General features: G+C 44.6%; 1 protein-coding gene across 6 annotated transcripts in view; it reads right to left on the bottom strand.

Moving 5' to 3' along the window:
* The window catches only part of MAPK10 (mitogen-activated protein kinase 10), a 214992-nt gene extending 203702 nt beyond the window's left edge, over positions 1–11290 (bottom strand). For 5 of the 6 annotated variants that reach the window (XM_033160672.1, XM_033160673.1, XM_033160669.1 and 2 more), the window contains exon 1: positions 11214–11290. The gene's annotated coding sequence lies outside the window, so the exon portion shown is untranslated. The remainder of the gene's footprint in view (positions 1–11213) is intronic. The other variant, XM_033160670.1, reaches the window with a different exon arrangement.
* Positions 11291–12214: the final 924 nt, after the last annotated feature.

The following is a 12214-nucleotide window of genomic DNA, read 5'->3' as shown; positions in this document are numbered from 1 at the left end:
TCTGAGTTTTCTTGACTATGCTCTCTATAGCCATCATAAATGTACGCTGCACCGCTGAAAGGTTGCAAATCAAGAGTTCCAACCCATCATCAAAATTATTCTATCTTGCAGAGATGCATGCCAAGAATTTTTTTTAACGGTATTTTTCAGCACATCTTGTTCAGAAGCTTCTCCAGCTATTTATAATAATGGGAAATTTTCTCCTCCCTTGTGACCTACACATGCATACATTGCCATTACTATTGAGCGCTCAGTAGCTGTCAAACACATGGGACCTCTGCTTGATCCCTTGCAACCTTGCAGATTGTTTTAAATATTGAAACTGTGGCAATCCTTGTGTATTTATTTGTGCAAATGTATTTTGAAAATAAACATGGATGCCACCTTAGCACATTGACGGCAAATAGAGAATACTTTGGAATGCCCAAAGTATCATAAAACACACATCAAATTGGGAAAGCAAATTTAGGGATAGCAAATAGAAGCGACAACAACTGCATTAAAATATTTAACATGCATGATTTTTATTTTTATTTATTTTTTGCTAAGTAAATAGCAACCATGGGGTTTAACTCTCCCTACCGCTATCCTGAGAAAAGTTACCTCTCTCCCAACTGCTTTTTGCATTTCAAGGGAAGCCTTCAAAGGGAAGCAACTATTGGATTTAAGTAGGTGGTTTTGGTGAAGAAAATTGCTGTTTACATAACAAATAAATTGTGTGTACTAATTGCACTTACATAATTGATGCCATATCTAGCTTGGCCCTTACAGAGCACTTTAGAATGCTCAAAGTATTTTCACATTCATGATGTCAGTAATATCTCCAATCAGCATCATTATCTCCTTATTGGAAGTATAAAGCTGAAGCCATAAGATCTTAGCTTGCCAGATGATGTCTACTCAAAGAAGGAGGATTTGAACCAACAAATTATTAGTTTACCACTCAGTCTTTCCTACTGCCAGTACTCTGCTGATGATGATAACTTACCAATAATTTAGCTGAAGGGTGCATTTTAGATTTCCGTGCACCTACTGCTAACCTGGTTCATGTCTTACAACTTTGCCCCTCCACATGTAAATATGTATTTAACTCCTACAATCTTTTTACTTATTCTTCACAAAAACCACTCGGATCACACCTGCCTTGAGGTGAGCATCATTTGCACTATCAAGTGTTGCCCACCAAATATTGGAGGCCACCAAGATTCACCTAGCAAATGACCAGTATCACAATGCCGTGGAAGGTACAACCATAAACCAACATATTCAAGTAAACCTCGGTTTTAAGAACAAAAGACAAGCCTGCTGGATCAGGCCAATGGCCCATCTAATCCAGCATCCTGTTCTCACAGTGTCTAACCAGATGCCTGAAGGAAACTCACAAGCAGGTTCTAAGTACAGTAGGACTCGTTTCAACAAAATATTTTTTTCCTTCCAGCAGCACCTTAGAGACCAACTAAGTTTGTTATTGGTATGAGCTTTTGTGTGCATGCACACTCCTTCGTAAAACAAGAACATGAAAACAGCCTGTCCCAGAACAAAGCAATGGTTTATCTAGTCCAGTTTTGTCTGTCTAGCAATAGTCAACCACCTGCCTCTGCAAACCTCAAAGCACATTAAGACAGCCTGCCATTCTTCATAGTTTGCATCCAGAAGTAGATCCAAATTCTCTTACTGGTGGATACTGAGGGCTCGTTTAAGCTATCATGTCCAATCCTCCATTAGTATGTCTGATATCATATACCCCAACAGCAAACCCATTCTCCAATGCCTATGTTTATACAGTATAGCCAAAATAGTGCCGTCCATGCAGAAGAGAGGAGGTATTATCAGGCCTCAAGAAACCCCAAGATTCCAGAAGTTTTTAAAAAAAAGTTTCCAAAAAGACCATTAAAAATGGGGGACAAAAACAATTCAAGATAGACTATGAATGCTTAGTGGGCATGCAATATTGACTGGCTGTTGTGGGGGAGAAGAGAAAATGAGGAAATGGCAGGGCATATATAACAATATCCTAGAAGGGAGCATGGCTGGATAAGAACACTGAGCAGGAGCACTCAACACTAATATACTGTGTTGCTGGTATTCCCTGTTCTTTAATAAAAGCCATCTTAGCTAGAGACCATCATGACACCCATGGTTTGTTCCAACTATGGTTCGGCATTCCCTACGTGAACATCATATAAATTCTCCTTCAACTGCCTTCATACCCTCCCAGCTCTTCCTCTGTCATAACAATAGGCCAGTTATATCAGAACCAGGAAACTATGGTCCACACTTGTCCTCCAAACCATGAATTCTGGTTGGAAGGCAACCGCAAACCATCCTTTGCCAATTCTGGCGTAATGTCAAACCGTGGTTTGCCATGAAAGGAAGTTAAATGGAACACACAAGGGGAAGGTGCAGAAGCCCGAGGTTCATTCACATAACGAAAAAACCATGCATGCTTGTGAAGCAATATTTTTTCTTTTGTTCTGGCATGAAGCTACTGCCAATCAGTTCCACGGTTCTATAAATATGAGCTCTGCAATTATGAGACAGAGAAAAGAGAAGCACCTTTCGTGGTATTCTGGCACTTCTGTCATGTCTGCCCTCTGTTGTCTGTTTTTTGTTCTCTAAAATAGGAAGTCCCAGTTCTTTCGCCTTTCCTTATCGAGAAGGTTCTGCAGCCCCTTATCATTTCAGTCTTATAATGAAATTACAGGAAAGGTCCTAGATGACAAGCTGAAAATAACATAGTGGTCATATTGGAGGCATTTTTAAAAGGTGCCTTTGAAAGGATGGTTTCAATAGAATCCTCCTAGCGGGTAGCATTAGTTTCACTGGAGCACATCACATCTTGTGAGACTCCTTCATCACTCTAGGAGAGGTTCAAAGGCATCTCTCTTACAGCTGTGTTCAGAAATGATACAAGCCAGCTGGTGATCAAATCACAAAGTTAGCCCTAAATCACAAAGAAAAGATCCACAATACATATCTATTAAAATTAGTTTTAATTCGCCGCCTAGCTAAATAAAGACGTGCCACTTACAAAGCAGATAATTGTGTAAGAGAGCACAGATTAACAGAATACTTGTCATTAATGCAATGCTACCATACCACAGGACAGCACAGAAGTACATTAAAGATCTTTAAAGTGCAGCGAGTCCATTAAAATACAGTCTATATTTTTGGTAGCTGTCACGGGCGTTTGCTTATCTTGGTAGTTGCTCTTAGCAAAACGTGGCACAGGCGTGAAACTTTATTATATACTATTCACCACTTGGTTCACCATTTTATGCATCTGTTGACTGAAAAGCGCAGTGTTGAGAACGGATAAATAAAATACCATTGTTCTCCTTGACGGGATCCACTACTGCAGGAGTAGGGAACCTGCAGCCCTCTAGATGAGAAGGCACATTGGGGAATCAACTGTTGGATGTCTGTGCAACTTGCAGTAGAATGGAATGGATTTCCCCATTTCCCATTGTCTAGCAATGACAACAACTAAAAAGCTCTTTCCCCGCTACATTAGATTGCTGAAAAAGAATGCCTTGGTTCTGGTTCAAAAATTCCTAGGCTCAGAGACATCTTGTCCCTAAATTCCTATCACCTGTCTGACCACCTGAACTGCTGTTCTGCACCCTTCATTCATTGGAGAGCATTTCTATAACGCTTACCTAATATTTAAAATCTCGAAGTGGTATACAAATGGATGGGCATAAAGGCAGTAAAAGAATATAATAAAAACAGAAATTTGGTGATTATAGGGTACAATGTTCTGGGTCAGAGAAAGCCTGGGCAGAAAGATATGTCTTCACAAGATGCCTGAATCAACTGATGAATGATGCTTCAAAAGGAAGGACATTTCCGGAGTGCAGAGGTGATAAACACCCACTTTTGGGGGGGGGGTCACCACTCTGTAATGTTATGAAGGGTGCATTGGCATGAGTTACGTTTCCCCAGATCATCTAAATCAGGGTTTCCCCAACTTGGGTCTCCAGCTGTTTTTGGACTACAAATCCCATCATCCCTGGCTAGCAGGGGCAGTGGCCAGGCAACTGATCCCTCTAACCCAATATCGTCTGCTCTGATCAGTAGCAGTTCTCCTGGGTTTCCATCCCAGGCCTGCTCACCCAAACATCCTTTCAATGCAGATGCCAGGGATTAAATCTGGGAGGGAATATGTCAGCCTACTCTGTCTGGTCTCTTCCAAACATTTCGGACTGCAGGTCCCCTTGCTGGATGATGGGAATTCTAGTCCAAAACATCTGGAGTCCAAAACATCTGGCCCAATATACCTGAAGGAGCGTCTCCACGCCCATCGTTCAGCTCCAAGGGCCTTCTGGCGGTTCCCTCACCGCAGGAAGTGAGGTTACAGGGAACCAGGCAGAGGGCCTTCTTGGTGGTGGCACCCGCCCTGTGGAACACCCTCCCATCAGATGCCAAGGAAATACTGTAAACAACTGACTTTTAGAAGACATCTGAAGGCAAAGTTTTTAGTGTTTTATGTTTTGTTGTTTTATTAGTAGTAGTAGTAGTATTCTATGAATCCCAAACCGGAATTAAGATTGCCGGAAAAAATATCAACAACCTCAGATATGCTGATGATACAACCTTGATGGCAGAAAGTGAGGAGGAATTGAAGAACCTTTTAATGAGGGTGAAAGAGGAAAGCGCAAAATATGGTCTGAAGCTCAACATCAAAAAAACTAAGATCATGGCCACTGGTCCCATCACCTCCTGGCAAATAGAAGGGGAAGAAATGGAGGCAGTGAGAGATTTCACTTTCTTGGGTTCTATGATCACTGCAGATGGTGACAGCAGTCACGAAATTAGAAGACGCCTGCTTCTTGGGAGAAAAGCAATGACAAACCTAGACAGCATCTTAAAAAGCAAAGACATCACCTTGCCGACAAAGGTCCGTATAGTTAAAGCTATGGTTTTCCCAGTAGTAATGTACGGAAGTGAGAGCTGGACCATAAAGAAGGCTGATTGCCGAAGAATTGATGCTTTTGAATTATGGTGCTGGAGGAGACTCTTGAGAGTCCCATGGACTGCAAGAAGATCAAACCTATCCATTCTTAAAGAAATCAGCCCTGAGTGCTCACTAGAAGGACAGATCCTGAAGTTGAGGCTCCAGTACTTTGGCCACCTCATGAGAAGAGAAGACTCCCTGGAAAAGACCCTGATGTTGGGAAAGATGGAGGGCACAAGAAGAAGGGGACGACAGAGGATGAGATGGTTGGACAGTGTTCTTGAAGCTACTAACATGAGTTTGGCCAAACTGCGGGAGGCAGTGAAGGATAGGCGTGCCTGGCGTGCTCTGGTCCATGGGGTCACGAAGAGTCGGACACGACTGAACGACTGAACAACAACAGTAGTATTCTGTTGGGAGCCGCCCAGAGTGGCCAGATGGGTGGTGGGATTTATTTATTTATTTATTTATTTATTTATTTATTTATTAGAGGCTACCAGCTTAAGGAAGGTTGGCAAATGGTGTACTAACGAGCTATAGACTCTCCCTGCCTCTCTTGACAGGGCTTGTCCATAGAGCTTGACACCCAAGGTAAGCCAATATTTCTGTTCCTATCTTACTCCTGTGGGATTGGGCTAGATTTTCTGTTGCATTGCACATCACCACTTGCTTCCTCTTGGCAAAGAAAGCCACTCCTAGGAGCCATACTCAGCCATGATGAGATAATCTCTGTTGCCAGAGGATTCAATACGTTCTGTGCCTGTCTTGGCTGACACAGCAACACAACACAAAGAGCCAGCCCCATCCTTAAAAAGGATTACAAAGGTGGATACTACTGGCCCAGAGATGGAAGGAAGAGAAACTCCGACCGGAGGAGAATGACAAACCAAGTTGATGGACTATGCCGATATGGCAAAATTAGCTGGGAAGCTCAGAAATCAAGAAGAAAATAACTTTTTTAAAAAAAATGGGGGGAAATGTATACAGTAATTGATATATGAGACCATTGTAAGCAGGATTTTAACCACACTTGTAATGCAACGGAATGTACGGATAATTTAGAAAGACAAAAATTGATATGCAGTTGAAAATATTATTCATAGGACCCATGGAAGGGATGGGAGGGGCGAGTCAGGAGTTTCAGAGTAATCTTGATATTTGAGTTCTGAATTTCTTTTTGTTGTATGTTTATATTTTTGAAAATCAAATAAAAATTTATTTACAAAAAAAAGGATTACAAAGGTAATATATGCAATGTACCCCGAAATCAACTGATTTGGGCAGTTCAATGAACAGTGGCTCTTGACTGTTTTTGAGTCACAGCCTACTTTGGGGGTCTTATGAAACCTAAGGACCCCCTCCTCCCCCACCTAAAAATGCACATAAACACATCCACACAAAATGTCGCGTACAATTGAATTTCTCGCATTAGAATAATATTTTATGTTTTCTTGGGTTCATGGACCCCAGGAGCCTATTCATGGACTTCCATCCATGGACAACAGGTTAAGAACCCCTGATCTAAAATGCTACTAAAATGCAAAGCAAAAGTGATTGCTTGGTTCTGCGAATATCCAGGTTCTGCAAAAAAAATAAATGGCAGCCTTGGCTTAAGACCCATCTAAATTTACAAGAGCAGAGGGGGGGGATAGGATTCAGCATATTACTAAGATCAGCTTCCCACCTCTGTGCCATTTGTTCCCGCTCATATTTTTTGGGGGGGGAAGAGGCTGCAAAAGCAGCCTTGGATATTCCAGGCTATAGAAGTCTTGCGCTCAAGGGGTTTTGCTTGGCTTTCTTGGCTACTGTTAAGCACTGTTTCCTCATTACAGCGGTTTATATACCTCTAAAAGAATATTTCCTCCCAGAAGCCTCCCTCTCTCTATAGATGGTGCTAAAGTAAGCAAAAAAGAAGAATTCTTTGCAGCAAAGGCGGCCTTGTTTTTGATTAGTACGAAACCCTAGCCACTTTGCAGGGGGGTTTTTTAAGTGAACATGCCTGTAAGAATGCTGAATATAGGAAGAAGAGAGGAACTCGATGGCAATTACTGTTAAGAAGATGCCAAGAGGATGCTAAGAGAAGGTTTGTGCTGCTGTTACGCTGCTAAAGCTAAGCAGGCCTCAGACTGGACAGTACCTGGGTGAAAGGCTACCTGGGAACCCATTTGCAAATGCTGCTTCTTCTTGCTTATTGAAGGAGCTTAACTTTCCTTCCTGCCCATTGCCCCACCCTGCACAGTAACTCAAGAAATCAGAACACACAAAGCTATCAAAACGTCCATTTCAAGCCTCCTATTAATTTTGCAATGCTACAAGTACATTCAGTGTTTTAAATTTCCATTCCCATTTCCCCAAGCAGTTAACAAAAGTTTTAGAAATAAAAGAGAATATTTAGATGGGTTACACCTATTTAGAGCAGCTGCAGAGGTGTTTTGTTTTGTTTTCCCCAAAAATAACCATCACAGGCAGGGTAGGATGCTAAAACCCTGATTCAGGCACTGTGGTCATCTCAGGAGAGTGGTTATTTGTTCTTTCTACCTGATCGCTGAATAGCAGTGCAATCCTGTGCACGTTTACTCAGAAGTAAGTTCCAATGTGTTCAAATGGAGCTTAGTGCTCAATATGTTAAAAAGCTTCAGTAAAATTGGAGGTTATCCTCTTGTAAGTCTATTTCAGATTGCAAGCTTAGGCTACAATTGTATACACACTTGCCTGAGACTAAGCCACACTGGAACGCAGCAAGGCACACTTGCACAAATGCACATGTTTATACTGAACTTCCATTAAACATGGATAGGATGGCTCTGCACATATATATGCAAGGAGCTGCTTTCTATAGATCCCACATATTGGCCCATCTACCTCAGTGGGGCCTTCTCGGTAGTGGCACCCTCCCTGTGGAACGCTCTCCCATCAGAAGTCAAGGAGATAAAGAACTACATAACTTTTCGAAGACATCTGAAAGCAGCCCTGTATTGGGAAACTTTTAATGTTGGACATTTTATTGCATTTTTATATGTGCTGGAAGCTGTCCAGGGTGGCAGGGGCAACCCAGCCAGATGGGCAGGGTATTAAAATAAAATAAAATAAAATAGTTGTTGTTGTTCCCAAGCTTTTTTGGATCGCTGCTCCCTTGGCTCCATAAACTCATCCCCAGTGCCCCCTACCCCCTACTTATAAAAAGCATTAGTCAGAACAGCAGTTTGCACAACCCACTATACAGTAGTAACACAATAAAATTCAGATCAGTAACAATTAGTTGCACCGTTATTTAAAAACCAATTACAACCATTTTGTTTAATTAACTCAACAAACTGATGAACTGGAACCAGTGATACCAGCCTTTCCAAGTCTGGTAGTGATTTATACCTCCAGCATTCCCCCAGTGCCCCCCCCCAGTGGGTGGTCCTGCCCACTTTGGGAAACAATGGCCTAGCTCCAATATTGTCTGATCAAACTGAGAGCAGCTCCCTGGGGCCTCTGCTATTTCCAAGCCATGGGATCCTTCAATCAGTGTTTCCCAAACTTGGATCACCAGCTGTTTTTGGACTACATCTCCCATCAACCCTAGCTAGCAGAAGCAGCGGTCAGGGATGATGGGAATTGTGGTACGAAAAACAGGTGAAGACCCAAGTTTGGGAAACTGCTGCTTTCAGTGGAGACACCCTAGGACCTTATGCACTCTGCTGCTGAGCAACTGGCCCTCCTACTTAGGCAGGAAACATTGGTGATATCAGGATCCTAGCAGCTGTGTAAAAGACTTTTCAGGATGTTCCTTTAATAATAATAATAATAATAATAGTAATAATTTCAATATAAATCCCAGCCTTTCTTCAACTTGATTATCCCCACAACTTCATGGGAAGGAATTAGGCTGCAATATTGACTGGCCCAAAGTCAGGCAGCAAATGGAGACTTGGAAAGCAACAATCTCCTTGGCCGAGCCCTGACACACTGCCCAGGATGCTACACCAGCCTGTTTCCATCAGTGCTTCTGTTCTCTTCCATTTTTGTCTCTCTTTTCTATCCAGGAGATTCAACCAACTGGTGCCCTCTGAGTCCCATTGCACCCCCCAGAATTGTTTGAAGGGGATAAGGATCTTTCAGCAAATAGCAAACAAAAAAATGCCCCCCAAACCCCAAATATAAGGCCCTTCAGTCTTCCCAAACGAGAGCTCAGTGTGTCCTCAGATTTCCCCATTCTGTCTGCAAGAATGCAAGAGTGCGAGTTTGCAGTGTCTTTAGCAACATTATTTTTATTTTTTTATTTGCTTTTTGGTGATTGACCTCTGTGCTAGGAAGCCATTAAATAATGGCTACAGATATGCCGGCAAAACACACACACTCATCCCTTCTGGGAGCCGCTCATAAACAGCCTCTCCCAGCAAGCAGGCACATAGACACACACACATCTCTCAAACAACAAGAGGACCGGGGTGTTTTTTCCCCCCTAATAGTCAGCATGCAAGAGGAGACGGCCAAAGGCAGCAAACGTTTCTACCTTGAAAGCTCCTCGCCTTTTCCCAAATTATTCCGGCATTGCCAAACCCCTCTCCCATTAGCCACAACAACAAGAATACAGGGCATTTGCAAAACAATATATGCTCAGAAGCAGCAAGGCAGAAGTCCATCTGGGAGAGGGGGGGGTAAAGGGGGCAGGTTCCTGATCACACCACTTCTGCCATTTGTTTAATAATAATGTGGGGTGGGGAGGGGGAGCCAGGAAATGAGCCAGTATAATTCAGGCTTGTCAAATGCTCTATTGGCATATCTTACCCTAAGGGGGCAGCCCCCCCGTTTCACATCATTGGTTCTCCCTAGCATTCCTTTGTTTTGAATTTTGGACCCAGCAGCCTTATGGATGCTACATTGGGGGTGGGAGACAGGCGGAGAGAGAAATTAAACACCAGGGGAGCTGCCAAATTCAAGCACACATTGTGTATTTTACCCCACACCACCAGTAACCCTTCCCCCACCCCCAATGCCCCAAAGATCCTTTGCTTGGCTTTTCTGTCCTCATGTTTTTCCGAACCTAGCCTGTTTGCATGTGGCAGAGCTCAACACACAATCACTGCCTATCTTCCTCCCCTGTCAGAAGCAGGGCACTCTCCTCAACACACCCCCATCTTTACTGGCCTTGCATGAGACCAGCAGCACCCAGAAGCAGCCAATACAGTCAAAACAGTGAAAATATCAGCCAACACAATATCCATCTATCTCACCCCCAGTTTCCCTCTGGTCACCTTCATCTGCTCTCCCTTTAAAAACTGGTGAAAATAGAGAGAGACCTGGCTCTGCATATACAGGTTTGATCTGCCTTTCATAAGACTCTAAGGAAAAAAGTCACCATCCGGATGGTGCATTGAGAAACTGTGAGGGCTATGCAGCAAAAGGCACCCATGTAAACAAGCCTATAGTCAGTGAAGGCTGAGGACACGCACACACACAAAAAGCTGAAACAGAAATACAGAACCCCCAGAAAGATAGATCTGCAGGTTTTGGACCTCCAAACAGACATGCAAACTATACACATCTTTTAATAGGGCCCGCATTGCAGAAGGTGGAGAGGGAAAAAGGTACCCAAAGATTCCATCCTATTGTAATAGCCGGGGCTGTCGGAAGCTATTCCCGTAAATGCTCCATTGATTTCACTGCAGTCTTTGCAAGAATTTGTAGGATGTCCCTTCACAACACAAAGCCAAGCTACTTTAAATGGTACCGTCTGTAAACATGCACCATCTTCCCCACTTCGTGTGCATGGGGTGTGTTATGCAAGGCAGTGGTGTTTCGCTTAAGAAATGACTTCCTGGGGGGGTCACTCCTCTCCCTCCCTTGAGGGGGGGGGGGAAGAGGCTTGGAATTTTCCACTCCCACCTTCGTCCCTCAACCATCACCCCACATACGTATCCCATCAAACATAGTTTCCAAGAGACATCTACTTCTCATTCCTTTTCACATCCATCTGTGACGGGGGATGGCGATGAGAGCTTTGAGAATTAGAGAGGGGGGGTGCGTTTTTGAAGAATCGTTAAATAAAACCCCACACATAAGCTCTGTGACACACTCACCAACCCCCATGCAACTGGATCTAATGTATGGCCATGGAGTCTTTCAACAGGAATAGAAGCCGCCGCAATTTTGCAGATGGCACTAATGTTTACATCCCCCAGCCAGCTTGCTAAGAAAAACCAGCCTCCCCGCCTGCTTTGCACCTTACCCATCACCTAAACCACCCCAGAGCCCTGCAAATACTAACCCAAACACAAGGCGAAAGATGCTGCTCCGGCGGCGCCGCTCCTGCCTCCTTCCCTCGGTGAGCAGTTTACTTCATGAACCTGCCTCTGCCTCTCTTTCCCTCCCCCTCCCCCTCCCCCCACATACACTTCTCCCCCTCCCCTTTATTATTTTTAAACAGCGAATCAATATTCATCACCCCTCCTCCTCACAAAGACAGGTCGGCGTGGCGTGTTGTTTGTTGTGTGTGGGGGTTTTTTTTAAGCCTACCCCAACACGCGGACCCCCCCCCCAGCTTCACACAGCAACCCCCCAGAAGCCCGGCGCCCATCACTCACCGTTCCGTGCTGCTGCGGACTAGCCTCTTGAACGCAGCGACCTTTTCCCCCTAGCGCCGCGCGACCTTACGTGGTCATTGGAAACCACATTCCCAACGCGGAGGAAAAGATCGGTGTGGGTAGGTGGGTGTTGGTGGTGGGGTAGCCAAACGAGGAAGGAGGGTGGGTGGTGATGGTCGAAGGGAGGGAGATCTGGAGAGGATGATGGGCAGGTGGCAGCCAGGCGACCTGGACGAAGGTGGGAGTTGCGTGGGGGGGGGGGTCAGCACAAAACAATCGGAATGTCCGGGATCAAAGCGGCGGAGGCGCACAAAGCGAGGAGAAGCTGGGAGGGACGCGCGGGGAGGAGAGGAGGAGGAAGAAACGAGAGGGACGACGGCGCCTTGCTGAATCACCCTCTTTTACTGTCTGGAGACCATTGTGCATCGTGATGCTGGCTGTACCATTGTGGAACCTACCAGAGGAGACAGGCGGAGGGCTTGGGGAATGGGGCTGCCATGGCAACGGGAAAGGAGCGCTCGTGACGTCAAAGCGCAGTGAGGTCTCGGGAGGAGGGGTGGGGGGGCGAGGAGAGAGGGAGTCTAATCTGCAGCTCTAGCTATTGTATCTCCTGGTGAAATCAGGAGGGAGGGAGGGAGGAAAATCAGGCAGAGCAGCCTGAAAAAGCAAAGCTGAATAAGCTTCT

This window comes from Lacerta agilis, chromosome 9 (genome assembly GCF_009819535.1).
Source record: "Lacerta agilis isolate rLacAgi1 chromosome 9, rLacAgi1.pri, whole genome shotgun sequence".
Taxonomy (NCBI): Eukaryota; Metazoa; Chordata; class Lepidosauria; order Squamata; family Lacertidae; genus Lacerta; species Lacerta agilis.
This window is presented reverse-complemented; position numbering and strand designations above follow the sequence as displayed.